This window comes from Rissa tridactyla, chromosome 19 (assembly GCF_028500815.1).
Source record: "Rissa tridactyla isolate bRisTri1 chromosome 19, bRisTri1.patW.cur.20221130, whole genome shotgun sequence".
NCBI classification, from domain to species: domain Eukaryota; kingdom Metazoa; phylum Chordata; class Aves; order Charadriiformes; family Laridae; genus Rissa; species Rissa tridactyla.
In genome coordinates this window covers 8,118,280-8,143,757 of record NC_071484.1, presented here as the reverse complement: position 1 = coordinate 8,143,757, position 25,478 = coordinate 8,118,280, and the positions used below count along the sequence as shown (strand labels likewise).

Genomic DNA, 25,478 nt, shown 5'->3' with positions numbered 1-25,478 from the left:
CTCAAAATCAGCAACCAAAAGCAGCAAAAAGATTCTAGGCGAGCTCTCAGTTCCGTTAGTTTTGCAGACTTGTTTTCCCTTCTATTAGATTAGTAATCTCATACAGGAATAGACCCAGCTCCCCGTCACTGCAAATATCAACACCTGAAAAATTCATTACAAATCACTTACTCCCTCAACCATCCACTTCCTCACGATAATCTTGGAACTTCTGTTCAAACATGTCACGTGTTAAGAATATTGGAGTCATTGCTGTTACAAACCACTAGTCTATTCTAGAGCATGTGCTACAAATCCAAGGGACATCACTCTTATTTTGATTCCCCAGAAGCAGAATTGCTTATTAGCAATAATTCTATGTTGACTAAAGCTCTTGAGAAAGTATATGATCAGAAGTTGAGTGAGATCACAGCAGTCTTTCTCCAGTGTGCTGTCAGTCTGTTATCAGTGACCTTTTTATTTACAGCACCTCAAGCCAAATTGTCTCTTCTGTCTAAGTGTTCTTCCTGAACCCTTTTTGACCCAAGTCTAGGTGTAGCTCTAGGAGAGACAGTGTCTTTAAAAAAAAAAAAAAAAACTAAAAAAAAAAAAAAAAACCAAAAAAACCCACAACCAACAAACCAACCGAAAAACAAAGACTTTGTTAATTTTTTTTCTGTAACCATCGAAAAGAAGCCAACATAGTTTCAAGGGAACTCTTGCTCAGAACCACCAGTCTGTCCCCTTCCCCACACTGCAGCAGCCCAGACGACCAGCAGAAGCTTCCTAGGGTCTATTTTCTAAGCCAAGATCTGTCTTTACCAATATCTTCTACTTGTCTGTATTCAGAGCACAGATTTAAAGATCGGTCTGCCAAGAAGAAAGAAAATAAAGGAGATTTTCTCTCTCCTGATTGCTGCAGGCTCCCTTGACCCACTTTAGCTCTAAAGCCTATTCCTGGTATTGCTCCAGCTTGGTTCTTGCTGCACCTCCAACTCTTAGTCAATAAGAAATTCTTAAAACAAAGGCTGCTCTTGTACCTACCTTGTGTCTGAATCCTTTGGATTTCCTTGGACAGCTTGCTGTCTTCTCTCCAGACCTCACGTACTGCGAGATCCCAGAGGAGGCTACAAAAGCCATTCAAGAAGCTATTTTCAAATCAGCACTGGCTTTTCTTCTTGGATGGTTTTAACAACGCTGCCACAAACCAGGTCCCCAGCTTTGAGCTGCCAGGAGGATTGCTGTAAGACCTCTCCCCGGTGACAGACTGGTTACCACGTTTTTGGAAGCCTGCCTGGTGGCTCTGGGAGATGTTCCTGCTGGAGTTCCGCTGTCTCTTTAAATAGAGGCAGGTAAACTCCAAAGGAACTGGGATAGGATCCAATAAAGTTTTCATCCTCTGTGTTACTTCTTGCTAGTAGAAATGGTAGCTCCTCTTTGAGGCACCTTTTGCAGAGGGATAATTATGTTTAATAGTTTTTTGGCCTTGTTTTTTTTTTTTTTTGTAAATGGTGCAAGTGTCTTCAGAGACAATGCTTGAAATTCTGGTGAAGTGTCAGGAAAGCCTTTTGTCTTCAAGTAAGAGATTAGTCATGTACAAAGTGTTGACAGAACTTACTCTAGTTGATGTAGATAGTGCTTAACATCTAGGGTCTGGCTGTGCAAAGGAACCTTTAGCTACTGCTGGCGAGTTATATTTTGCTTATTCAAAGAAGGAAGTGTTCTGTGGTAGCATGTGCACCTACAAGCAGTTTAGAGGTTTCAAGGAATTAAAGCACAGTGCCCAAGTCCTCTACCAACAGTCCGAGCATCGCCGGTTCTGCTATGACTTGGTTTGTCTCTGCTTTTTTAGGCATTCTCCAGTTTATTAGAAGGGTGCAAACCTAGTTAAATAAAAAAAGACTACCTTGTTCTTTTTAGTCCTGTGTGTTTGATCTGTCTTTATTTCCCTAGCTGTAAGAAAGCAATCATTTTGTGAGACTGACATATTTTCCAAAATTAAAAGTTTCTGTATAGTGTTAAAAAAAACAAAAATCACCCTTTGCAGCCAAGATGGTTGGTGCTTTGAACACTCGCTGTGTAATGTTTGAGTTTGGGCTGACTTGCCAAGGAAGTACTAAAGACAATGCTTGTGGTTTGCTCCTTCCTTAGCAGATGACACTGGTCTTTTTCTGAGTAGAAGAGGGAGGGAAATCAGTTGAGTAGGAGATTAATTGATTAAGTGCCTTAGATAAAGCCCTGCAAGTGCAGAACATGAAGCTCAGACTGAGAAGTTACGAAGAGATTCCATTTTCTTCTCTTCTACTTGTAGGTTCCAGAGTCCCAACCCTGAGTCCATTTATGACTCAGCCAGTTACCAGCAGGGGGAACTCTTACTTCAATCATTTTCAGAAAATACAAGGAAAAAAAAACCCAACAAAAAAGCAGTTCCTGTTTAATTAGCGATATAAATGTACTTCTAGAGTCTTTGTGCTTACAGTAAAAACATAAGGTGGAAATCAAGGTCTTCCTCGAGTTTTATTCTGCTTAATTCTTTTTGACCATCAGCAGAGACTACATTGAAGCTAAGTCGTTAGAAGCTTCAAGACAATCATCCTTGCTTCTGCAGAATGGCCTTCATTACAAATAGCATGAGTATAATGAAGTATGTGCACACCTGCATGTCCTCTTGTCCTCATGTAGCACAAACAGCTGGCTTCCTGCACTGCAGCAGCCATTGCCATCACAGTCGGTGGTTTTGAAAACATCTCTGCCAGAATTCTCCTAGGAACCTTGTCAGTTCTTGGTGGTTCCAGGGAGATGAGAAGAGTTACGCACGTACTGAGGATAAACAGCAGATTACATTGCTGCAGTGTTTGTGCCTGTTGTCCCTCCAGGAGGAACTCGTTGATGTATCAGCTGAGAGAGGTGAAGTTTTATTTCATAGCTAACTGAGACATGGCATCTGCAGGGGGGAAACTTGGCAGCTGCATTCCTTTTCCTTTCATCTTCCGCGTTTTTACAAGCTGCTTCTGCAACTCCATCAGCAGATGTTTAAAAAAACCCAAATGTTTAGAGAGCACATAGAATAAGATAGATACTTGTGTGCATATATTTTATAGAGGTGGATATAATTGTATAACACTGATAATCTTCTGGTCACAGGATAGTAAAGACTCATGCTCAAATGACAACAGTTTAAGGGATAAGGAAGTTATCATTACTGCTCTGAAATCAGTGAATTGCCAATCTTGAAGATACCACTTAAAAAACCAACCCTAATGGTTTTTATTTTTGTATGAACAGCTGGGATAGATCTGCAAAAAGGGGAGCGTTCACAGCCACACCTAGAGGGGTATAAAACTCAGATCTGAACACACAATGCACAACTGAATTACCAACTTCTCTGAATAACAAGGCCCGAGATGTATCAAGTTGGGCACTTTAAATTAGTGCATAGTTTTGACATAAGCTTTATTTTCTCTGGTTTGATGAATTCTAAGATTCTCTTTTCCCCTCTGTCTATATTGCATGAAACATTTTATCACTTAAAATCACAGGGGTACTGGTTAACATAGCTTCATTAATATTTCTAAGCAGCAAGACACTATTATCTGATAATTGAGGAAATGCCCAGGAAGAAATTAATTATTTTTGCAGTTAGTAAACATTTTAGGAAGTGCGAGTTTACATAAAGCATTGGAACCCCTACAGGAGGCAACAGTTCGTCTAATCATTTATAAACTTCCAGTCACAGAAAGGGATAGCACAGTCCAGTGAAAAAAAAGAGGTTCTGTAAATGCTGAAGTTAGCAACACATAGTTTCCTACAGACTTGAGGTTTGTGGTTGATTGTGACTCCCATTTAAGCTTTCTCCATAGTCAGCATATTCAGTTTCTCCTCCCTGCGGATGCACTAGTGTTTATTAAACTAGTGCAGTGTAATGCCTTAGAATACTTGGGGAGGTCCCTTTTCTCTATCCAACACCTACTTTGATGGAATGTGGTAGAATGCAATGAACTTTGAGATTCCTACTTCTTTTTTTGAATTTGGTTGGAAAATGCTGATGAATTAGAAGTTATTGAGGGATGGGGCAGGAAGATAGGACACCAGACAACGTAAGCTTTGTCTCCTTAGGAAATCAGGTTAAAAATAATGTGATCATGCAATTAAAGACTACAGCATACAGATACCTACAACAGGACCAAAATATTGCATGGACAACCCTACTTTTGATTGGTCTTCATGGCTTCTGAATGCTTGGTTTTGAAACCAGTGTTCTAGAAAACAATTTTCTATGCAATAACTGAGTGCATCTTCAAATGAAACTAAACATCTGAATACTCATTACTGCCACTTTGGTTGCAGTAACTTAATGCCATAATAGTCATTGCAGGACATTGCTAATGAGAAGGCAAAAATAAAGAACTGATTAGCTCCGCATTAAGCTGTTCAGTACTTAAGAATGTTCTAGAGTGGCAATATTTAAGTCACGGTACTTGCTAGAATTTGTGCAATGAAGTACACGTTGACAGCTAATATTAATCTTTATCATTGTGTCACAAGCACAGATTTAGAGAGCTCTTCTGTCTTTCACGAGCTCTAAAAAACAGAACAAGACTAAACTGTCATCTAGTTATGAATCCTGATGCTGCATAATTGAAAAATTCTTAGTTCCTGGATACCTTAAAAATCCTGCCTTTTCCTTAGCTGTTGTTATTCCCTGCAAGGTCCAGACTGCAAATACAGTTTTATGGTTTTGCTTTACTCCATCACTTTGCCTCATTGTTCCCTACTTTTTTCTTACTGGATTTACTTCCTCTTTTTTGCAGCTGTTTGAGCCCTTTATGCTCATTCATACCTTCATGCTCTGGTATACAGAGTGAATCTTATCCTCGATTCTTGAGTCTTTTGTCCAATTATATCTCTGTACCTGCAGAAGAGGAAAACAGCAGTGATAAAACCTTCAGACTCTGTTGCAGTCCGTTCCCACTTTTCCACTAAGGAAGATTGCTGTGATAACATTGAAGATTAATTCTTGTTTGGAGAAAAGGTGGTTTGAATAAATTGGAGGAGTTTTGACAATGTTCTGAGCTCCTCTACTCTGCAGGTGCTAGCAGAGTTAACAGTGTCTTGGAGAAAGGAAAATAATTTCACAGACCATTAGGGCTGGTAGGAAGCAGCAGGATCAGGTTTTAATGAATACAGGATCAAAAGCATCTTAAAGCAAACCAACACTGAAAACAAGAGCAGGCTCATCAGGGAAGACAGGAGATGCTTCTAACGAGAAACAAAGCACCAACTCAAAGACGTTAGGGAGTCACTTTCTCACAATAGTGCATTTTAAAGTATAATTTCCTCTTCTAAAAAATTAGCTTTGATACTTTTCCAATACATGTAAAAATAGCACTATGAACAGATTCCCTGCAATTAAAATCTCCAAGTCAGAGTTTTTCCAAAGGAGGTCAAGATTTTTTAAACAATGTTTGTTTTCTCACAAATAAAAGTAGTTTTTAATCACAGCAACAATGACTAAGTTATCTTACAATATTTTGAAGTCAGGAAAGCAAATTGTGACAAGAAATATGCATAGTAGTAAACTCAGACCTGAGAATGGTTTGTAGGTGAAAAAGGAGACTATCCCACCACTACCAGCAGACGCTTTCTCATAGAAGTGCTGATTGTTATTGTGTTTTGTACTGAATTTAATGCTGTGTGTATGTGGTGGCTGTGCTAGAGCAAATCTATCCTTTCATGCTCCAAGGGACACTGGTGCTACTGGATCCAAATGCAATGAAGGTAGGAGCTAATTGCTTAAGTGCTCAGGAAATGACGGGTTTGAGCACATGCAGAAACAGAAACTGGCAACATTTAAATGAACTTTCAGGTCAGAAAGGGCAGTACCTGAAAAATTTACGTACCTGGAATTTCGTACATCTGTTGAAAAAGAATTGTTTTCAGTCATAGTTTTGAATCTGGATGCCTAAAACCCACCTAATTCCTAGATTCTCCTGCATCTCTGCTTTGACACCAGAAGCAACCAGTTTTCCAATTTTGTCTTTTTTTTTTTTTTTTTTTAATATGAGTAAGCTGCTTAACATCTCTCTGTTTTTAAAAGTTTTAAGAGATGGGTAATACTTAGTTTACCCTCCTACTCCATGCAACATGGAAGATTACTTATTTTATGGTGAAGGAGAAGTGGGGATACTGGTCTCAGTATCTATCTCAGCACTTGCTATTCTGTTGCAAATTAAATTTTAAGGAAAAGGGTTGCAAAAGAAAAAGCTCACCAGCTTCCTTTCCCTGGAGGACGCTCAGACTTACATGGTTCAAAGAAGCCAGTATCTCAGAAGCTTTTCCTTTCATCACAAACCGTATCAGCACTTACTGTCCTCTAGTGTGCTCTGCTAGTGCCAAAGCTTAGACTCCTTTGACAAGATAAATAATAATGTACACTTTGTACCGGGCTAGGTGAGAGCGTGACATTTTCAAGAGGACGGAGATACCCTAGCAGAAGTCTGATTGGAAGGATAACCTATTAGATACTAGATTTTTAATTGGCTATGACACAAATATCACTATTTCACAATGAAACCTGTAATATCAAGATTCTTTTTATATCTCAAATTAAAAACAAACGAAACTAACCCTATCCTCAAACCAAGCAACGATTCCATTACTGTTTGTGAATATACCACAGCATTCCTGTTGCATTACACATGGAAAATGAATTATATAGATGTCTCACTGGTATAAGGAAGAGTGAATCAAGCGACTTGCAATGTTTGTGTGACTGTTGCATAAATAAAAGCCTCATTAAATCTCCCCAGTGATTGGAGATGGGTTTTGTTTAGAATGGCTTTGTTTGTTTTTGTAACAAAGATAGCAAATACAGGAAATAATTAAATAACTGTGTTTTCATACTCTCCCAATCATCAGGAGCCTATATGAGATTTTAATTAGTGCTGCATTTTCAATAACTCTGTATCCGTACGTGTTGCAGATTCTTTCCTGGATAACAGGGAGATAATTATGAGAATCCTGTTTTTCAGTCTCTCACTAAAGGGATGCCTGATATATTTAATCATGATGTAGAAATGCTGGCAGCTTTCTTGGAGTTCAGCCCCTCTCTAATTACATTTCTAGATTTTTAGTAAATTGAAAGGGAAAACGTAGGAACAAAATAATTAAAACCAAAGAGGAAGTGAATATTAAAAAGCAGGAGCTATTTAAAATTCTTGCACACAACTCTTTCATGGACATCAGTTTAATCAGCTTCACATAAAAATCAAGCTTACATACACACAAAAGTAACACCTCCAAACCTATAGGTACATTAGCATTTACCGGTTCTTTTCATGCAGAAAAAACAACCTGTCTTGTATCATTCAGATGAGACTGAGAATTATACCCAAAGTGAATGCATTTGAGAATTTGGTACTCTCCCATGCACAGTAGTGTCAAAACACACATACATCAGCATATTCCCAGGCAAGTTTTCAAGGTTCAAGCAGTACGTGCACCTAGGAATGGTCCAGTAATTTTATTACAGCATTGTATTAAAGACAGAAGGTGGTAGGATTTGTGAAGAGTAAATGACAGTATTTCACTTCTATCTGCCACCAAGGAGGGCAGGATTGACCCTAAGTAACTTTTTCATATGGAGGAGAGATGAAATTCGATCTTCATTTTCACAGATACCCAATTTAATTTTCCACTTCCTGGGAACAAGAGAATTTTGATCAGGAGAACGTCATAAACTGCAGAAAAAGTTGACCTCCCTACTGCTAAGTGACACATGGCCAGTGCTGAATTTAAAGGAGACATTTCTGTTTGTTCTATCTAGAAAACCCTGGTATCAAAAGCCCACAGACTAAGAGCTCCTAAGGAGGGGAGGGAGGAATCTCTTTGTTTTCTCTAAAACTGGTGCTGTAATTGCTTTTTGTACTTCACTATAAGAGAATAAATACATCAGTAAAAATCCACAGTTTATATCAGGAATATAAAATCCAGGATAATGGATAGGGTATGAAAATAAGTTTCTAGGCAAAATGTATAGCCAGAACAGGAATGCTAACACCAATTCTCTACTTCCCAAGAGGCAGTTTTATGGCACTTCTTCATTACAATGCAGCATTACCTGCTGTTTTGTCACCATGGGCAGCAGTTCGTGAAATAAAGGAATGAAGCAGGGTCCAAGAATTGGTCACGACTTGGATGAGATACTTGCCAGCAAAACCCAGGACACTGCAGAAAATGTTAGCAATAAAACAGGCAATATTCTCTGAGTCAGTAGCGGACAAATGTAGCAGCCTAGTATACAGGACCAGTTGTGCTATGAGGAGCATCATTTTTCATCCGAGAGAATGAGATACAAGATAAAAAAGAGTTTGCATCTTTTCTTTGAATAAGCATAGCTGTGATATGTATTATGTAACCTGCCTAATTTGGTTATTGGGGTGGTTTGCATGTAATTGTATTAATTCACTATGACATGAGACTGAAACTGGCAGGAAAGAAAGGCTAGGTCTGGATAAACGTATGTACAAACATTTAAATAACTAAAGATTACTAACAATGAAAATTTTGCTTCCTCTGGTTGCAAACCATTAAAAATTAGAAGAGAAGACCCATACATAGGTGAGAGCTTGGGATCACAGGATAATTTGGGTTGTAAGGGACTTCAGGACATCATCTGGTCCAACCTGCACAAAGCAGGGTCACCTATGAGATCTGACAAGGTTACTCAGGGCTTTATTTAGTCTCTGAGGTCACCCCGTCCACATGCTCATGATGAAAAGATTTCTTACATCCAGGCTAAATCTCTCTTTTTACTTTTGTTTCTCATCCTCCTGCCATGTACCACTATGAAGTGCCTGGCTCCATTTGCTTATAGAATCATCTAGGTTGGAAGGGACCTTAAAGATCATTGAATCCAACCATCAACCCAACTCTGACAAAAGCCATCACTAACCACGTCCCTCAGCACCATGTCTGCCTGTCTTTTAAATCCCTCCAGGGATGGCAATTGCACCACTTCCCTGGGCAGCCTGTTCCAATGCTCGATGACCCTTTCAGTGAAGAAACTTTTCCTAATATCCATCCTAAACCTCCCCTGGGGCAACTTGAGGCCGTTTCCTCTTGTCCCATCGCCTGTTCCTTGGGAGAAGAGCCCGACTCCCCCTGGCTGCCCCCTCCTCTCGGGGAGCTGTAGAGAGCGAGAAGGTCTCCCCTCAGCCCCCTTTTCTCCAGGCTGAACACCCCCAGCTCCCTCAGCCGCTCCTCATAAGACTCCTGCTCCAGACCCCTCACCCTTGGTAGGTACCCCCTTGTAGGTATTGAAAAGTCTCCCATAAGATTTTGATCAGGTATAATGACAGGCATAAGATATGTTTGCTTTATAATCCTATTCTCAAAAGGTTAAAATAAATACTGTACCTTGAGAAAAACTCACCAGTCAGCCTCAAACTTAGCAAGAAATCCTCATTGTGCACCACGTGGGGAGCTGTTCTCCTCACGCACTGTGGACACATATACTGAAGCGGCCCATGACCCAGCCTGAAGTGAGAGAAGGGGGAAAGAACTGTTTGTGTTTTCCTTACACAACGGTAAACCCAACCCTCAGAGGAATGGGGAGGAAGGGTGAAACCAGGCTATGCCATAAGCCCAAGTGAAACCAAAACACACGCCCTCCCATTTCCCTTAATGCTTCCTCCTTGGGTTAAGAGATTTAACATAAAACCCTACGCCCTCATGCACCATCAGGAGAAGCGGTCTCAGAGGCAGACAAGTGCCGTTCCTTCAGGCCCTCAACTCCCCACAGAGCTCTGAGGGGCAACGGAGCGCAGCACACACGGCCTCACTCGACGCCCTTCCCGCCTTTTGCCCCAGCCCCGCCCCCTCCGCGCCCCGCCCCGCGCAGGCGCAGTGCGCCGCCCCCGCCCCGCCCCGCCGGGTGTCGCGGGGAGCCCGGATGTGTCAGTTTAGGGCAGTGTGAGGAGAGCGCAAGGGGACAGCGGGCGGCGGTGGCCATCGCAGGTGAGGTGGGAGGGGCCGTGCGGGGGAGAGAAGCCGAAGGACTCGGGAGAGGACTGGAAGCCTCCACAGGGACGGGGGGGAAGGTAGTGTCGTCGTCCCCCACGCACCGCTTGCCTCTGCGAGGTGTATCGTAAGGCAGCTCTGCTCCGTTCCTGCGGCGGGCCTGCCGCACGGCTGGGACTGCCTGCCACCCCCCCCCCCTCCGCTGGCTGTTTAAATGGCGCTGCGACAGGAGTAGCTCCTTGCCAAATAGTGAGCTATCACACTTGAGGGGACCCCAAGGCACACAGCGCATGCTCCACTGCGCTGCCAGAAAGTGAGCCCCCAGGAGGCGAAGCGGGTGGGGCCGAGCGCGCATGCGCGGGGGGGTGAGGGCGGGCTGGGAGCTGGCGGCGCATGCGCGGAAGCCGGTCTGGCGGCGCAGGGCGCATGCGCAGGAGGAAGTAGGAGGACGGGCGTTGGGGCCCGGTGCGAATGGGGTTGCGCGTGCGCAGTGGCCGTCGTCGGGGGCGGGGAGGGGCGCGCTGTCCGCTGCGCGTGCGCGGGCGGGAGGGGAGCGCTGGGAACAGCCATATCCTGCCTGTTCGTCAGCGCCGCGCCTGCGCACAAGGGTGCTGCGGGGACCTGCGGAATAATGAGCCTCTGCCTCTGCTCGGGAGGACTCGGAGGAGGAAGACATGCTGCCAAATAGTGATCCCCAGCTGCTGGTGTTGTGTTAGGGGGGCTGGCTGCGGAGCGGGGGGCAGAGTCCGGGGCCGCCATCCCCACCCGCCGCACCTGCTTTGGGACAGGGCTTCTGGGGCTTCCCCGGCCGGGCTGGGAGCGGGGTCGGCGGCAGGAGTCACTCGTAGGGCCGGGAGGTAAGAGCGGTGGGAAGGGGGCAGGAGTTGTGAGGGGAGAGGGCTGGGGAGCAGGGCCTGAGGGGTGGGGGGGGAAAGTTGTGGGGAGGCCTGAGGGGGGGGATTCCTCGAGATCCCCAGGCAGGGATAGAGCTTCAGTGGGGTGCCGGGAGCTGAGTGGCGAAACACGACTAGGAGAAGGGAGATCAGGGCTGGAGTGGAAAAACTGGCATGACTAACAGCATCGCCAAGTAAGGGATGACAGGTCGAGGCTTCGCCGCCGAGGGCCGTGAGGCACATTTCTAAATCCGGAGGGAACTCGGTCTTCCCATGGATGAGACCCCCAGCGTGTCTGGGATCAGTGCTGGTATTTCTCAGCTGTGTCTCGGGCCTGTCGTGGTGTTTAAAGGAAATGGTGCATCATCATGCAGTACGGAAAGGCAAGAGAATTGCCTTTCACAGTGAAAAGTGTCACTAATGCGATTCGATAGCAGAGTGCTAATGCTTGTAGCAAGCCCTATCTTGATTAGCGATAGGTAGTATTATACATGTAAAATATTATTCCCATAGTATTTGCAAAGCCGCCTGTGAAATGGGATTGTCTTTTTCTGACAGGGTTTGGGGAGGAGAAAAATAATGAATGTTCTGTTATTTGTTGTCATTTTTCTGTAACTCAGCGTTATCAGATATGTTTGCACTTGTGATTGACGTAATGAAAAGGAATCCTTTTTTGTGATTTCCTGGGTTTTTTTCTTTGCCTTTAGAGTTCTAAGTGTTTTTGTCTGGAGTGGCTTGATGTGAAGCCCTATGAAAGTGAAGAATTTCACTTTTATTTATGCTTCATAAAATCGAACTTGTTGGTTATAAAAACCCTAAATTACTTAAGTAAAACATATAACTGGCTTGCCTTGTTTTCAGTGACAGTTTCTAACCAGATGCCCAGAATGATTTGGTTTCATTATGTCACTTGTTTTGTTGTGACCTGAAGGAAAAAAACATATTTCTTTTTTTTTTTTTCCTTAATGGTACTTTGTCATGGATGTGTATTGAGATCAAGACAGCACGATAGCAGAAGTACATTGCAAGCTGTCATCCTGTCACTGTATCAGTAGAGGACGGTAATACAAAACTGTACCTGCCATAAGATCATAGAAACTACTGTCAAAGCAGATATCGTGATTTACTTGAGTATAGTTAGCACTATTATAAAACTAATTTTGTTTCCTCCCCAAAACCTCCAGGATTTGTGCGTAGATACATATCAGGGAGGGAATTAAAATGGAAGAGGTTTTGGTTTGACACATAGGCTCAGTGAACAGCACCATCGCTGACTGCACAGATCACAGTGGAGTACTTAAAAAGCCCTATTTCTTGTGTAATTGATCTTACAATTTGCTGATCTTTTAACATGGAAAAGGTACCCATACTGGCACTAGTATTAGGTTGATTAGACCTGAAAAATATTAAAAACAATTCTCTCAGTTAGCTTCCCTTGAGCCGGCTTGACCAGTGTGGGGGGAGGTTTAGGGTTAATCTCTGAATTGCAGCTGAGGCTCTAGACAGACCTAGTGTCAGGTATGTACCGTGAACAGAGTTTGATGCCCTGTGTGATTTTTCTAGATGCCAATCCAGTTTACAATAAGAGGGACTTACCAGCTTTAGTCTTGGCACACCCTTCTGTTCAGCGTTTTACTCGTGGGCTTGCCGTTCCACTGCCTAGCTCACTGTGGACCTGTAAACTTGAAATCACCCACTTTCTTTCTTCTTGGACATTATTTGTGCAAAGTTGGGACTAAAGCTGGCAAAGATACCTGTTTGTTGTACGATCAGGAGCTATTGCTGGGTTACCAGTTGCATTCATAGTTCCACATTTGGAAATATCCACTGTAATTTTGTAAAATTCCTTCTCTCCTCCTGGCTTTGGCTCGATTTTCTGCACGATTGGAGTATTATGTAAGATCTTGCTGTATTCCTCCAACCCCTGACTGCTGGTGTTTCCTACTCAGCACAGAGAGGAAATGCAACAAAAGTGTGTTGGTTTTTTTTTTTTTTTTTTAAAAAAAAAGCCTTCATTGAGAGTGTTGTTTCTCGATCCTCAGTTGATAAGCTGCTGTATTCTGTCTCGTACTTTGTACTTGAGAGACCTCTTAAATAAATCATGTGTCCTAAGTTCTAGAAACACATGATGGTACAGGAAACTAGCTTGAGATTAGAGTATCTATACCCTTGAGGAGGCAAAGAAGCTGTTGTTTTTCACAAACTATATCTGTAAATAGAACATTATTGGTTTCACGTTGTTAAGTGTCCCATTACTGAACTCTGTAACAGAGTTGAGTGATTCTGGAAGTCTCTTCCTCTTTGCTGATGTGCATAGCTGAGAATTCAAGAAAATATGTAGCATGCATGAAATGTAATTTGTGGTTTGTTTGTTTTTTTTTTTCCCCTCCACATTTTTAGGACAGAAAAGATGCAGAATCTCTGACTGTGTAGCAAATGCCCGGAAAAGACTTGGGAGTTCATTTTTATACTGTGAGTAAATTCTTTGGCTACAGGCAGGAGCTGCACCGCTGTGTTCTGTGTAGTGTAGCTGGTCTTAAAACTCTGTAGATTTTTAGGTATCTCTTGAGTTTATAAAGGCAGGACCATGGGAGGGCTTAAACACTCCAACACTAAATGCATAACTAAAGATACAGTTTTGGCCATTGATGTAGTAGAAGCCAGTAGGATACTTGTGACTTTAGATGCACAGACTACAGAAAATAGTATTTGAGTTTTCATACCAAGATCTCAGTTCAGCTTTTCTTAGCCTGGATTGTAGGTCTTGTTCACGAGGTTATTTTATATGACTGTGGACTTTAAAAATGGCTTTCATTAGAAATCTAGTGTGTATGTTGTGCATTTTAAATTGGGTCTGATGTAATGCTTGGGCTGTGAATCATGTACAGTAATGTTAATGCTTTTAAAAAATTGATCGAACTTCTGATAACAGAAATCATTTTCCAGCAAAAAAGGATGCCCTTGTGCACACCTTTAAGAGACTTGCATACAGAAAAAAGTCAGAATATTCATTTGAAAATATGCTAAATTTTAAGCCTTTTAAATATTTAGGAATTCCTAAGTTCGTAATACTGTTTCTGAATCTATACTGGAAGGTTTAAAACTCTAAACACTTAAATTTATTGCGTATTCAGAAACATTCTGTGTCGCATTGTGTGTGAACTTGATAGGGTGTAAAATACAGTGTAAAAATGATAGGGTATCATTGGACACCGGGATACTTAAGTTGCTGACTGATAGTTTAAGCTACTCTGAATCACTACTTGTTCTTTGGAGTTAACGTGCCACCCTGTGAGTTAACAGAGGTACAGCCGAACACTTTCATACGCGTGATGTCAGACGTGCCAGTGACATCTCTACAGCGTCAAGCTGAAAAGACTGGTGTGGTGTTCTGAAAATGGCAACTGTACCTTCTGATGTCAAACGGAAATTAAAAACTGATACTTTTTAAACTATGAACATGCAGGAATGATACTTGTAGAGGTTCGCAAAATGATTTGTGGGACTTAAACAGCGATGTGTAGTTGTTCATTTTTTTTTTTTTTTCCTCCTTTCCATCCAGGCTAGGTCCTCATAATTACCAATAAAAAGCCGTCTCCAAAGTGAATATAACACATGAATATCTTCGTTAGTAACAAGAACTGATAGATAAGCAAAATTGCGTGGGCAGAGAAGATGGTCTAGGAAAACTTACTGATCTTAGAGCCAAACAAGAAGTTCGCTTATGGTACTCCATCAAATGAAGAAGTAATTTAATTTAAGAATACATGTATTTTTTTTAAGTGTGGTTTTAGTTACTGTTCTGCTTACATTCTTTGCTCATTACTGCAGAAATTTGTTCAACAAATCATAAATCGGATCATAATTGTATATAGCAACTTTTCTCTAATAGCAGTGGTTTGCTAGTGGGGGACTTCCCAAGATTATTAAGTTGTATTTCTGCAGCTTAGATTTTAAAGCACTTGTCTTCTCTTAAAAAGAAACCTTTTTAATTTTTATTTTTTATTTAAAATAGTGGATTTGCCTTTGTGTCTGAAAGCAAAGCTCAGCTGACAGCCCTGGTTTTAGACCCACGCTTATAGCAGTGAGACGGGCAAGCAGGTGGAGACGAGTCCGCTAAATCGGCTGGAGCTGCTCTATAGCAATGCAGAGAAGCTGCCTGGCGGCCTCCCAAGTGTTGCTGCATAAAGAGGCTGAAACAGACGCTGACTGCATTGATGGAAAAGTTTTCAGTTAGTGTGGCTAGAATCATGCCTACAGATTAACTCTGCTGGCTGTTAAAGAATGTTATCGTATTGTTGTCCCCCCCAAGAATCCGTTGTCTTACGGTGAAGACATACAGTACCTTCCCGGGATGCATGGAAGGCAGACTATTTTAGCTGGGCGTCCTGACCTTACGGATCTGCCTTTGTCATTTCAAAATCATATTAAATGACACCACTGTATTGGTGCCTTCATTTCCTCAGCTGCTTTTTTGTAGAAGTGTGCAACCTCAACAAGTTATGCTTAAAAGCCACACGGATCAGTTTGATTAATTTCTTAGAAGTGCTTGTGGGCAGTTAATGAAATTCGGAGAACAGTATTTCACTACGGCATTTGAGAGACAGACGGTTTTCTTAAGATTTCCTGTTAGCTTGTGATTTTGCTCATACTTGTTCCCAGAGAGAAGAACAGGGTGTCAGTGTACGTGTTTGAGTCCAGAAGTTTTGAAAATTGCTGTCACATGTTGTGTTCTGACTTAGAGACCTCTGCTTTCTAGCAAGTAAGATTACAGTGAAATGACTGTCATTGAAATTTTGTGTAACGTAGTTTTAATCAGGGAGCATAAACACAAGCATTTCAGCAGGTTATATTCAGTTGTATCCTGGAAATGTTCTGCAACATCCTTGCTTTAGGTTGGTGCCAACCTTACCAAACCTGCAAGTGTGATAAAAGTTGTTGCTCGTTGCTGCTAGTGTTGATCATTGGTAAAGATTTATAACTTCTGTGATTTAGAGTAGGTTCTTGGCTAGCAGATAATTGATATTTCTCTTTTGATAAATTGATATTTCTCTTTTGATAATATTGCCCAGTAGCTTACTGAGTTTTACTAGAGATGGGTAAACAGCAGGAAGACTTTTTAAAGTGTGTTTATAAGAACAGAAGAGGTAACAGGAACACAACAAAAGCAACAAGAACTGGGTTCTTCTTTGAGGCTGGACGCGGTTTATGGAGATGGCTTGTTGGTGTAAAAAGGGAAATAATTTTAGCGATCTTCTGGGAATTTATTTTGATGTACTTTTACCTCTGTTTTTTAAAGATTCAATAAATGGTTTATGCCAACAGCAGCTTAGAATATATAACTGAAATTAAAAGTCAGCACATCAGTTCCCAGTGTCCAAGATACTTCCTTTGGAATTTTTTTCACTTGTAACACAAGTTAAAACATTAATGCGGAAAGCAGTGAAGAGAATGCACCTTGACGCCCTGCTTCTAAAGTGTCACTAATATAAACAGACATATAATAATGCCTCTGGCCCAGTCTTTTTTCCTATTGACTAAAAACATATTAAATATAGAAAATCTAAGCTACCGAAATTTTTCTTTGCTCTTTGTCTTATTAATTCAATAATCTTGGTCTTGAATGGTTAGGATATTCAAATATGGGTGTAGGCGAATGCTATAATTGTGTTATTTTCAGAGTGTGATTTATGTTAAGATGCTATTTTTTTGATGTTAATGTGAGTAAGATTATTAAAATTATGCTAGCAAAACCATCACGCCTTATTGAAGTCGGTGTGATATGTTTTATAGAAAACACATCTGCTGATTTTTGAGGAAAATATAGATGGTTTGGAAGTGGAAGTTGGTTGGCACTGGATTCCCGTCTGCTTTCTCTCCTTAATCCTTCTCATGTTGATATCTGATAAGATCCAAGAAAAGACTGACCAAAATAACTTTGAAAATTCGGGACTTTTCCTGCCTATAAAAACAGAAGTGTTGGAGAAGCATAACCTGGTAGGATAGACTGCAAACAAGAGTCTTTTTGAGAGCTTGCAGTTGCTATTTATTATCTGCAAGAAATAAGTCCTGGATTGAGCTTTCTGTTGGAATGAAGCAAGTGGTTGATTTCTTTTCATGCATTTCCAAAAACCTGGGTTTGCATGCTCTATTTATTTATTGTATTTGGTTTTATTTGGCAATTGTATGATCTTTACATTTAGCAGGTTAAAGTAATTCTCATAAGCATTTTGAAGTCATTTCAAGTAGGTGAAAGAATCCAGTAGTTTGATGTCTAGTTCTGGCCACGCGTGATAATCTCTAAATTGATTATTTGAAAGCTTGATTTCCAGAATAATAATGGCAGAAACTGTATTTCAGCTCAAGTTGGTTTTGATAAGCTCTTAGAAATATTAACGCAAGATGGCAACTGGAAAATGTTACGTGAGGACTACCAGATGTTTGTATTACTGGAAAGTTGATATAAATAAAAGGCTCCAGAGGGGATTATAGTCTTGGTGGTTTGCGAGAGGTCAGATCTGCAATCCCATTTGAGTGCTTTAGTGGGGTTTGGTACCACGTCTCAGCTCAGCAGCTTGAAAAATTCAGTCCTGCTTAATTTTCAGTTTTCACTTGTTCCCTGATTAGACATCATACCACTTAGGCATTTTCTTCCAGTTATTTTCAACTCCCCGGGAATCCGTTGGGATTTTAGAGGTGTGAGGTATTTCTAGCAGCGTGTCGCTCTGGCGAGAGATGAACAATCTATGGAGGGGAGCAAAACCCCTGCTGCTGCCAGCCTGCTTTTAGAGCCAGAGGCTTCCCTGGCATGTGAGGAAGTTTTCTGGGAAAGAGTAGCTTTCATGGCTTTATCTTTTGATTTGGAAGGTGACTTACATGCTATGAAAGTGCAAATGTTTTACTTTCAAAAAAAAAAAAATTGCTAAAGTGGCAACTGAGTTACTTGATAAGTGACAGGTAACAATTTACGCTACAAGTAGAAACTGAAGCTGTAAAATACTTTTTACGACTTGCCTGTGAGGGAGAATCTGAAATAAAAGAGTTCACGGGCAATGACAAAACCCTTCTTTTCACAAATAAGGTCAGGTTTCTCATTGAAGACAGAAGGCCGCTCAGGCTGATTGTTTCTGTAAGACCTAAGCTGGTGCGTTCAAATAACATTTTTCCTTGTGGGAGGAGAGAAATGTGCATGAATGGATTGGCAGGAGGGAAGAGAAAAGAGGTGAAAAGGAGAATTTGGAGAAAAAGAAGTAAGACATTTATTTCTTTTTAACGTGCTTATCATCTGAATTTAAAAATTATGAGGAAGATTAACTTCTGACAAAAACCAGTTTTGGAGATTTAAGCTTTAAGCATCTCAGGCTGTACCTCAAGAGGATTAAAGATGGAAGTAGAAAGAGTTAAAGAGGAGGCAAACATCTGGTGAAAACAGGAGTGGTGACAAATGCAACAGTAACTGTAAAATAAAAAAAAGTTTTGTTTGCTTTTAAGAATTTGATTACTTTTTATATTTACTGGTGTGGATGTAATTCTAATATACTTTGGGTAATTTATAGCTAGGGTTGGATGCGATTAAAGGAGATACAGTTTTCTGCATCTGTTCAAGCACTGGTGTGAAGCAGTCTTAGAATGGCAAAAATACAACTTAGTGACTGAAGAGCAGAAATTTTCAGTGGAGCGCTTGTTTATAAAGCAGAAAGTTATTTGGAGAACTCTCGGCTGCTTCTTACCACCAACTTCCTCTCTCTTTCCTTGGTTTAGTTTTAGCTGTTTGCTATTTTATCTGGTGATATTTGGGGAGGAGGGGGAAGGGAAGGTAGATGGTCTATAGCTAAAGAATTATGGTGTTTCTTTTTCCACGAAATAAATGTAGAACTTGTAATTCTCCTTACAATGCTGAGGTTTCACTGACATTTGACCCATCCCTTAGTAGTTTCATATGAATTATGATTTTTTGTAGGTGACCAAGCCTTTTTTTTTCCCTGTCTTATAACTGGAGAGTTGGTTTAAGGGACAAAATGAAAAACATTCCAAGAATGGAAAAGAAACTGTTAGTTTTGGAATATTTCTCAAAGTGGAATTTTACTTACTGAGTTCTAATGGGCTGACAACATTCAGTGCATTTTGAGATAACTATCTCCCTATCTTATTAACTGTGTTGAAAATGATTTCTGTAGGTAACTTCTCTTTTCCATGATCTGTCATTTAAAAAAAATCAAAAATTAATTCTGGATGTTCTGACTTGATAATGAGTTTTCTGATATAAACTGAATTAAGGTGTATGTGTTTGCCTTAATTAAAATCCTCCTTTTGTGCAGTGTCCAGAGGGCCCTGTTGTGACCTCTGGAATTTGGCCTTCTCTAACGTATTTGGCAACTTTGGGGTGTAATAAAAAGCAGGTACCCGCAAAGTTCCTGAATGCTACTGATGGTATAATGGGGGCAAGTTACAAACTGAATTAGGACTGATACATAGTGCCTGGAATCAAGAGAAAAGCACGGGCACTGTTAACTATTGAGGGAGATCGTTTGCGCTGTTTTAAGTAAACCAGGTTCTCTCTATTGTTTCTGTCTCCCAGATGAGAAGTTGTGGGTCCTTTTGCCTGGTATGTGTCTTCCAGTGGATGACAGTTCCTTCCTTTTATCTCTCTGCTGTGACTGTGTTGATTTTCCAGTCTGTTCTCTTGTGACTGAAGATTGTAAATGAAACTCCATGTGTCATTTTGAGCTCAGCAGTTTTTGTGGCACTCAACAGGGTTTGGGTTAAGTAAGATGTGTTTTGGATTTAAAAGCACAGAAGGTAGAGGAAGGTGTAATGCACACACTCCTGGTTTTTATTCAAGCTTGATTCACTAACCACTTTTTTTGGCATAAATTATTCATCCCTCTAATTCAGGTACGGTTAAGTCTGTATATACCCCATTCATGTTTTTTCCAGGTGGTGATTGGCTTCTTGTTGTAGAACTGTTCACGTTTCTTTGTTCCAGAAAGATAAGCCCCTCGCTTGGGTAAACCAGGCTTCCTTTCAAGATGTAGTTTTTGGGTATGGGTCACTTTCATAGAATCATAACTGTTAATTTCTAATCTTAGTCTATTTGTACTGGTGCAGGTTGTTTGCTACCTTGGTGCAGTCTCTTCTACACTACAGTGTTAATAATTAGGCAACTTTGTGTAACCTCTGGAATTCACAGTGCCTGACTTTCAACCTGCATTTGTAGCTAGACCAGATTTCCTGCCACACAGGAGACATTGCAATCAGCATCACCTGGCAGTTGTTAGCACCACGGGCTCTGGGAACGCTTTGTCCATCATTGCTGGGCATGGGCATGCCAGCAATGTCGTATGCCAAGTAGGAAGAGTGGTGTAACACCCTGTTCAGTCTATACATTGAAAACTTACTCATTCATCCACTAGTTAGATAGCATTGCATCCCACTTTGCTCTTTCAGTTAACTTGCCCTTTTTTTTTTCCCCTTTTCTTCTTTTTCTTTCTTTATGGCAACAAATTCAGACCTTCCATTGTCCTTTCCAAGGCTTTGAAGAATGCAGGAAGATAATGGTCTCTTCCTGTGCTTCCATATCTCATCCCCATGTTTTATTGCTCCAATTATCTTTGTCCTGTTCCTTTTCTCCATGCTTTGTGCTGTTCTTGGATAGTCTTTCATGCATTGCTGGTCCAAGACACAACCACCCCAGTTTTCTAAACTTAATTAAAATATGCTTCTTTTACAGAATTCTGTAAGTTATCTGTTGCTGAATAAAACTTAACTGAAAGTGAATATATTTGGAAACTTCTGGTGTAAAATACTGATTTCTTAAAAGGTAGTTGATTTATCTTGAGAAGAAGTAGAAACTGACAGGCTGCTAAGCGAAAGTCTGGTAATTTTGAGGCCTCTTCTAGAATTATTTGTTGAGTTGAGATTCCCCGCCTCTCTCAGGTCAAGTCTCTGCTGCTCACAGAATAGTTTTGACTGTTGATTTCTACAGCAGATAAAGTTTTGAGCTGAGATGTCTGTACAGCTGCTAAGTCAGGAGCTAATTACGAGGACAAGGTGGCAAGGGAACATTTCCTGTGCTTCAAAAATGTTTGGTCTGGCTCTGGTTCTTAGATAAAATGTCTTCATCTGGAAGTGGTTGTGAATGAGGTGAGAATTATTCTTTTTCTTAACGGTAATCTTAGCTATGCCCAGAGACAAGTGCTGTTTGTTATTTATATCCAAGGAAGTAAGAGACTTGCAGACTGTACATGGGCTCGCAGGGGTCCATAGGTCATATTTTGTATTTTGTTTCCTGTGACTTGGTATTTATGCCTGTACCTTTAAGTTTGTCCCTGCCTCTCCTTGCCAGAAAGAATTTTGATATCCAAACTATTTATGAAATGTTTTCCTAAAACCTCTGCCTGCAGCGCTTTTTAATTCACTCCTAGTTCAGAGGTGCCAGCACTGCTAGTGAAGAAGTGTGAACTGGTGAAGTATTAAGTGTTCATGAGCAAATAAACACCGGGGGTGCCTGCTGATTTTGGAAACTTAACTCTACCTTAAGTCAGCTGTGGTTCCTTTGAAAATACATTTAATATTGGTCCATGGCAGAAAAGCGATGCAGCATTTGAAGGTGAAACGGCACATGGCAGTTTCCACGGCACGCTTCTGAGGATATATTTCATTGACCTTTTATGCGCTTCTTCTGTTAATGTGCTTGCTAAGCAAAGCAAGCGTCAAGTTTTTCCTTACTGATAATTTTTGCAAAAGGCAGTGATGGATATTATCTGTTTATTCCCATTATGACTTGCTGTAGCAGTAAAAGTGCCAGTGATGTCATTTGGTGACAAGTATTTGATGGTTGATTGCTGTGTTGAGCAAGGGGTATGTTGGAGTTTAACATCTTTTTTTAACTGCATTTAACTGCCTCACAAAGCATCTGTAGAAAGCTTTGGCATACTAGATTGAAAGTATTTTCCAAGTATTAGAAAACCTTTAAAATCTAGAACCTTTGTCCCTTTTGGGCCATTTTAAAAGTGTAACAAATGACGTGCTGGCATGCAGCAATTCTATTAGCACGTTGTCATAACTTTTATTACCACCTGCCTATCCAAGCCATCTGGGAGGAAAGGATATAAGACATAAAAGTGACAGTTACTCAGAGGAAATTAAATAGTCCTGTGTATCTCAAGCTCATACATTTGTCTTGCCTTTAAACCACAGAAGCTGTCTAAAACTTCTTTGCGTATGTAAGATGGAGGTAATATTTAGGTACATCCTAAAATCCTGTTGAAATACAGAAAGTAGCTGTTTAAGTTTCAGTTTTATCACACAATTATCTATATCCTTCAGCAGTTATATGATTGATGGCTACAGTCTTCTGGAGTTTGCTCCTTGGAGACCAGTGAAAAGTACAAGAATTTAGGATTAACTTCTGCCCTTCATCCAGGAAACCCTTCAACTTCTCAGTATGTTCCAACAGGCTTGATGAATGTGCCATTGTAACATAGAAAGTTGTTGTTGTCTCCTCTTTCCTTCCTCATTAGTCCCTCATTTTCATGCCATAAAGGGAGGTGTTACCACTAAATTTACCAATTTGCCTTCAAGAAGGACCCGCTGGAGTCTTTTAACTGTGTAATTGCCTCTCCTGTTAAACCACTTCTCTAATGTGTGTGTAGAGATACTTAATTGCTTCAGTTTACCTGGAAGTAGAAGTCATCTTAGAGAAAACTGCTTATTGTTGATAAACACTGTACATGGAAGTTGGTTCCTTATCCAAGCTGTTCTGGCTCTGTTCCTTGTAGTTATCCCAAAACCAGGAAAGAAGAGGAGCATTGTTCACAGTGTTTGTTGTGTTCACAAGTCCACGGGGCATGATAGGATTCATCCCAGAGTTCTGAAGGAGCTGGCGGATATTACGACAGGACTCCTCTCATCTACTAAAGGTCTTGGGAGTCTGGGGAGGTCCCTGCTGGCTGGAAGCTAGCCAACATTCCAGTTTACAAGAAGGGTGTGAGGGAAGACCCAGGGAACTACAGACCTGTTAGTCTAACCTCAGTTCCTGGAAAAACTATGAAGATTATACTGGGTGCCACTGAAAGGCATTTAAAGAACAGTGCACTCATCAGGCACAGTCAGCATGGGTTCACAAAGGGAAAGTCCTCTTAACTAATTTGATATTCTTCTATGATAGGGTCACCCGCCTAGTGGATGAAGGGAAGGTGGTGGATATAGTTTTTCTAGGTTTTAGTAAGGCTTTTGATACTGTTCCTCACAGCATCCTTCTGGACAAGCTGTGCAAGTGGAGGATGAGCAGGTTCACGGTGCAGCAGGTGAAGAACCAGCTGGACAGTAGTGCACAAAGGGTTGTAGTAAATGGGGCTACATCTGGCTGGTGACCAGTCACCAACGGTGTTCCTCAGGGTTCAATTCTAGGGCCAGTTCTGTTCAATATATTTATCAACAGTCTGGACGCAGGATTTGAATCCACCATTAGCAAGTTTGCTGATGATACCAAACTGGGAGGTGCTATTGTCTCTCTTGAGATGCCTTGCAGAGGGATCTAGATATCGGCAGTGATTAATGGGATGAAACTTAACAAATCCAAATGCTGAATTCTGTACCTAGGATAGAGTAACGCCAGGCACAAGTATAAATTGGGAGAGGGGTGGCTGGAGAGCACCCTGCAGAAAGGGATCTGGGGGTGCTGGTGGGCAGCAGCTCAGTAGGAACCAGGTGGTCAAGAGAGGGATGGTCCCACTGTATTCAATGTTGGTGTGGCCGTACCTTGAGTGTTGTGTGCAGTGCTGAGCCCCACTATTTGAGAAGGATGTGAAGGTACTCAAATGTGTCCAGAGGAGGGCAACCAAGCTGGCGAAAGGGCTGGAAGGAGCATGCTATGAGGAGTGGCTGAGGACTTTGGGCTTGTCTAGCCTGGAGAAAAGGAGGCTGAGGGGTGACACCGTTGCTCTCTACAGCTTCCCAAGGAGGGGACGTGGAGGGGGAGGTGCTGAGCTCTTCTCCCTGGGATCCAGTGATAGGATGCAAGGGAATGGTTCAAAGCTGCACCAAGGGGGGTTTAGACTGGGCACTAGGAAGCAGTTATTTACTTGGGGGGGGGGTCAAACCCTGGAACAGCCCACCTCGAGAACCACCTCAAGAGCTGGTTGATGCCCCAAGCGCGTCAGTGTTTAAGAGGCACTTGGACAATGTCCTTAACATGCTTTAACTTTTGGTCAGCCCTGAATTGGTCAGGCAGTTGGACTAGATGATCCTTGTGGGTCCCTCCAACTGAAATAGTCTGTTCCACTCTATTGTGGCCTCATGGAATCATTGGGAAGGTGCTGATGGGACACTGCTGCCCGCTCCAGCCATTCTTCACGTGGAGCTCCAGCGTGTCGCACAGTGACAAACTGTTCCCAAAATCCGTGTTAAGAGGAAGATGGAGTAGGTCCTTGTGACTTGAGGTTTAATTCACACCTCTGTTTTGGCCATAGTGGTGGTGTTTGAGAGAATTCAAGGTTATTTAAGTAAGTTATTTTTATGTCTTTTCTTTATCCTTCTAATGCTTCTTAAATAAGCGTTGCATTATTTCTAACTCTGCATAAAGAAGTATTTTAAAAAGAGACCAGAATACTTCCATGCAAGTAGTTGCAAGTAGTTTGAGTAGAAAGATGTTACTTAAAAACTAAAATCACTGAAATTCATTAAAATTTTAACAACAAAAATAATTATCTAATTTCACATCCCAGTCTTGTGTTTTGTTTATTTGTTGTACTTCCTTCTGGTCAAACCTTCTCATTAGGCTTAGCATCTAGTTGCTCAGAGTGCAGACAGTTTGCTGCCACCGGGGAGGGATGAACTTAAGAAACTTCATCCTTTCCCTGGTTGCTTATTCTTCTCTCAGGAGTTTGTGTCCCTGTCGTTTGTGCCCGTGCTATAAAACAGATGACTGGAATAATGTCGATTTGAAAATAGCTGTGAACAGAACAATGTAAGAGCCTGGGTGGAGTTGAGCAGTGCTGCTGTGAACCCCCGAGGGGACGCAAAAAACTCGGGTCTCTCCTGCCTGTGGACTAAACCCAGCAAAAAGGCATCCCTTCCCCAGCCACGGAGAGATGGAGGTGTTTCCTGCTGCTTGTGCTGGAATTTAGGTTTTATCTATCCTCCAAAGACTTGTGACTGAAGACAGTGAAGCGGTGATGTCCTTAGAGGCAAGACTGAATGTTGCCCATGGAAAGGCAGTTAGATAAGTATGCAAAACTAATGTCTGCTAATTTGGGCTTAATTTGAATGACACAGAGCGGTTTAATTGAATTTATTTGAAGGAATTGTGGTAATTTTAAGTTTAATGTAATAAAGCCTGCAGCAAGTACCTAAAGTGCATATTGATGTCCCCTTCTTTTTAAAATGTTGATCAACATTTTAAAGCAATTTTTTTCCTCATTCCACATGCACAGCACAAGCTGCAAGTGCAAGACATTTGTAAAGCGGTCTGATCTGAGAGCACTCGGTTTTACATTAGTGCTGGTTGTCTGCAGTTCAGATCTTGAGTTGTTTGCCCCTGAGCTTTGCTCCGGGGAATAAATTTCCATTGAGTTAAGCGTGCAT

The 25,478-nt window shown here is 41.4% G+C and overlaps 1 protein-coding gene and 1 long non-coding RNA gene across 7 annotated transcripts in view; one reads left to right on the top strand and one right to left on the bottom strand.

Annotated features, from left to right (window-relative positions):
• Positions 1-1,532: 1,532 nt before the first annotated feature.
• On the bottom strand, positions 1,533-10,234 carry LOC128919126 (uncharacterized). The gene is made up of 4 exons (XR_008469830.1): positions 10,104-10,234; positions 9,413-9,516; positions 8,099-8,205; positions 1,533-7,679 (listed from the first exon to the last, which is right to left on the bottom strand). It is a non-coding gene; the product is annotated as an uncharacterized LOC128919126 (long non-coding RNA).
• SPOP (speckle type BTB/POZ protein) overlaps positions 9,888-25,478 on the top strand; it is a 30,302-nt gene continuing 14,711 nt past the window's right edge. The window contains exons 1-2 of one of the 6 annotated variants that reach the window (XM_054224121.1): positions 9,896-9,996; positions 13,293-13,364. The gene's annotated coding sequence lies outside the window, so the exon portion shown is untranslated. Of the gene's footprint in view, positions 9,997-10,229; positions 10,313-10,576; positions 10,857-13,292; positions 13,365-25,478 lie in introns of those variants that run through there. The other 5 variants (XM_054224122.1, XM_054224120.1, XM_054224124.1 and 2 more) reach the window with 5 other exon arrangements.